General features: G+C 36.6%; 1 long non-coding RNA gene across 1 annotated transcript; it reads right to left on the reverse strand.

The window, feature by feature from the left end:
• Positions 1-2560: 2560 nt before the first annotated feature.
• Positions 2561-4439, reverse strand: LOC147504319 (uncharacterized). Its single transcript, XR_015220383.1, has 3 exons — positions 4271-4439; positions 3906-4075; positions 2561-2998 (listed from the first exon to the last, which is right to left on the reverse strand). It is a non-coding gene; the product is annotated as an uncharacterized LOC147504319 (long non-coding RNA).
• Between the last annotated feature and the right edge of the window lie 278 nt (positions 4440-4717).

The raw sequence follows: 4717 nt of genomic DNA on the forward strand, positions 1-4717 counted from the left end.
TCACCAAAACGAAGCCATACCCCACGATATATTAATTTGCCAAATACCAAAACAGTCCTAAACTCAAACTATACAATATTCAAGTATATTGAGAGTGACCAAATACAAACTTTAGAAAAAGTAGCACCTTTGAAGATATGGTTATGTTTTGTAAAATGAGTTGCCATCAAACTTAAGTATATGAGTTACCAAAAAATAAAAACTATATGAACAAAAACAATTAGTACTTCAATATACTTGCCAACTCATCCTCTTCACCATCTTTGCCAACTTATTTAGCAGTAAGAAATGCAAAATCTCACAAAATTTTTTGGATCAATGGATTTTTCAGAGACCTGCTGTCACTTAGCGCAAATCTCGAGATGGTTTGCAGCCCATACTTGCTTTGTATGAATGATTGCACGAACTGAGAAGTACCCGTGATTGTGGATTTTATAAGAGTTGGGATCCCCTAAACCAGGCCACTTGATAACTGTTTTAACTCCCTATCCACTTTCACAGCCGTATGTTTGCATTGAACTCCCTAATTATAGATTTTCAACACCCACAGTTAGGAGTGTAATAAAAAACCATTGACCCATCACCCAGTAGGGGACCCGGTCTTTTGTAAGCACCCAAACCCGCACCGACCTGACACCGTTTCTATGCGGTCGGGCTATGGGTGTAGGTTATATGCTCAAACCCAACCTGTCAACCCGCCAAACCCACACCGTATCAAAAGCTGTTGACCCAACCCCGTTGATAAGTATAATTTCAAGACTCTAACTCTAATATTTTTGAATTTTGTTTATATTTTGTATAGGCAAAATCTAGAGTACGCTGGATTATGGGTACGCATGTAATTTGGGCCCTCCACTATCAAAAGGTGAGGGTGTATTGCATGGCAATGTACTGGATCTAGGTTGTCTTAGCCCTTGCATACTGGTACAACCAGCGCATGCTAGAATCCCTCTTTTATAATTAACTTTTGTAAGAATTTGGGAGATAAAAAACTTATGAGTTCAGCATCAATTTAAATATTCAAGTTTGAACATTGGGCAAATATCAAGAGTTCAAATTCAACTTTCAAATTTTGGAGAAGATGAATCATTCATCATTGTATTAATTTCGAATTCTTTTAGTGTATATTTTATCATTGAATTTTATTGTTTTGTACCATAGATCCTCACTCCCATCTTCATTTGATCATGCTGTGGACAATAATCAATTTACAAATGTTAAATCATGAAAAAGAAACTTCAAATCCTCAAATATGGTTTTGGGTTCAAGTTCAAGTTTTTTTTTGTTTTTTTTTCATTGATTGATTATATTGTTTTTCTCTATGTTGTGAATTTGATAGATATTACATGCAGAATTAGTATTAGAAAGTTTTTATTTTTGTAGGAAATAAGGATCTTGGTCAAATAGAGCCCAATTCGAGCCCATGGGCTGAAGATGGCCATTTAAAGATGGACATATTGGGTGTTGACATTGTTCGCCCATGAGTGTACAACACATTTGTCTGCATTGTCTACACAAAAATATCATGATATTCTAAACAAATCAAGCTCAATGATCTTTTTCAGCCAAATATAACTATATTATGTAAATTAGAAGTTCTCATCTTCAACAGAAGTAAAACTGGTTTATGCTTTCGTATAGCAAACTCTACAATGATGAAAGGAATTATCTCCACTTGAACTTTTTGTCTACACAAAAGTTTATATCTAATTGTTTTGTAATAGAACTCTACATAGTGGTATCATGTGATAATTATCATCTCTTCGAGTTTTGCAAGCATACACAGAAGCCTATTCAGATGATCTTGTCTTGGACATCCTCGAGTTTCTTCAATATCTCATGTGGTGTTCTTCTATCCAGCTCATCAGCAATCTTCTTCTGCTCAACAGGAGACAATGTTGAAAACTGCTCGCACAAATCACCATCATTCTGCAAAATTGTTTCACAAACCTGATGGTTTATAACACCCTCATAGAAGAAAATAAACAATGCTTGATGGAGTGTATAACTAATCAGCGAGAGAAGACACTCAACAAGCTCCATAAGAAATGACAAAACAAGTTGTTATATCACTAGTATATTGCTGAGCAGTGGGGGCGTGAGCGGAGAGGGAGGAGTAGAGATTGAGAGTGCGTGGAGAGGGAGAGGGAAAGGGAGAGTGAGAGGGACGAAGAGAAGAGAAGAGAAGAGATGAGATGAGGACAGACAGACGGAAACCACCTCCTTCATCTTGACACTATGTCATGGAATCTAACTCGGATTGCATAATTGTATTCAACGTATATATTAAAAACATTGTAAGCGTTATCCACACAACGCCCAATTTCTCCACATATAATCTGGTTCGGTAAAGTCAGAGGAAGGGTTCCTACACATTCAAATCTGTCTATCATCTTATCATTAAAGAGGAATCTCATGCTCAATGCTCCTCTTTTAACACTTAAGGTAGTTAAGCATATATTTAGTCTTACCATTGAGGCCAAACGAATAAATGGTATTACTCATTTACTCAGGTCATACAAATCGTATTGTAAGCGTGCAAATGACACAGTGACGCTGACATTGGAAGTTTCCCGGGGGTTTAAAGTTTCAGCCTTCTTTGTCAAATATCACCACGAATGTAAATGCAGTTTCTGTTATAAGCAACCTATGGAGGCTTTTGCTTGGAACCGTATTTCACTTGCAAAGGAAATTATACGAAAGATAACAAGGGATCCCCTTGTTCTGTAAAAAAATAGACACTTTCAAAAGAGATAATACAAGCATTCATTTCACAACCTTCTGACACAAGCCGTGCTAGAGCAAGCAATTATATTCATTATGGCATATGGCTAAGTTAATAGGGACAAGGGTGTCTAGGCATTCCATGTGTATAGTGCAATCAAAAATCTGAAACAGCAAATTTGATGATTCCTGGTAAGATTTTCCTTTAAATACTTGAAAACAAGAGGAGTCCTGGTATAATTCATCTCCGTATAGCACCATAATTTCGTGTTACCTGCAAAAAGTGTATCAACAGTCAGCTTCCATCTTCTATTGTAACTGCAAGTACAAATGGACTGCTTAAGCTTTTAGTTCTATGGGAATTGTCAAATCTTGACTATGTTACTACATTCTACTTACAAAAGAGCTACTCACCGAGAACAAAGGATCTCAAAGATTTTAATATTTACACAGACCACTTATGAGAACCTTGCTTTAACCACTGACGAGTGGAAAGGATAAAATTTATTCTACTAATACCTTAGAGCACACCTAACTCAGATTATCAGGTACACCACGGAGTATTTAGGTGAAAGGTTTTGGCATGCGGCACATTCTAGTTGAACAAACTTTTGGAGTAACTTCTTTTGGAACAAAGCTTAGAAAACAGTGGTCTGATCATAATAGTCTTACGTCTTAACATGTCAGAATAGATCCCTACAACTTTGTTTGGGTTATATTCTCAGTGAAATCAAGTGGCAAGTATGTAAGCATGAAGGCCTGACTAGGTGTCTTCACCCAAGTCAAGCATATACCATAATACAACTAGCATAAATTGCAGATTGCAGACGGTAGGATATGATTTTTCATGAGCTAAATTAATTTAAGCATTAATCACTAGCCCTTCAACCTTAACAATAACAGTATATATATGAGATACTCCTATCCAAATACGGGATTGCCTTGGAGTTATGAGATCCAACAGTCGTAATATTTACTAAGCACATAATTGAATGAACTGAGCTTGTTTTTTTTTCTTCTTTAAAAGGGTAAAAGTATCGATCAAGATCCAAGAAACACTGACAATGGCCAAATGAAAAGAAAAATTGGTTGCAGGAAATGGCACGAGAAATAACACATTTATTTCATACATTCATGATGATAAGAATAACTTATAAAAAAGAAAATACTAATGTACTTACACGAGGCTGGACCTTCTTTAATCTACTTCACATGTCATCCTCATCAATATTTACAAGCTTTCTATGAAATGAAGAGGTATCTAATTTCCTTCCCCTCTTAGAGGATGAGGTTGTAGAGCCGTTTGGAGCTACTCTCTTTCGACCCTAACTGGGAGACTTGCCTCATTCTCCTAACACAAAAAAAGATGTAGGAAATAAGATAAACACTAAAACTTATAATATCATATGAGTTTAGCTATGTTTGCAGCAAAAACAAAACTCCGTTAGGATCAATATCCAAGGATTGGCAATGGCTTATTGCAACCTAACAATAAAAACTAGTTCCACACCAGGGAAAATTCGAAGAGAGAGAACAGAATCCATACTGAAATGTCATTGAATTGGCTTCATTTTCGTCGAATTCCTCTACTTCATCGCCTGAAGGAGATCCACTATTTTCTTCGTCCATTGCAAATACTGTGTCTGACGTTGAAGCAGCAACTGAGGCAGACCTAATGCTCAACAAATGAATAATGACCAGGAAAACAAGTTTTGTGCAGAGATATAAGAAACTTCAAGGCAGAAAGAAAGAAAAAAACTTGTTGTCGTGTGGTGAGCTAAACTTTACAGTCACTTTGCAAAATAGGAAAAATGAACCTCCTTGGACTGCGACCAATATCAGTTTGCTTCAACCCTATTTTAGGCAGATGAAATATACACCTCAACCAGGATGGCATTTGGTGAGCACTGATGGCTGACTTAGACAATATTCTGTAGGTGAAGGTAAAGTCCTAAGAGTTAGACGCTATTTGTCATGGCTTTCTAGGCAAGCT

The sequence above is a fragment of the Coptis chinensis genome, chromosome 4, assembly GCF_015680905.1.
Source record: "Coptis chinensis isolate HL-2020 chromosome 4, ASM1568090v1, whole genome shotgun sequence".
Classification (NCBI taxonomy): domain Eukaryota; kingdom Viridiplantae; phylum Streptophyta; class Magnoliopsida; order Ranunculales; family Ranunculaceae; genus Coptis; species Coptis chinensis.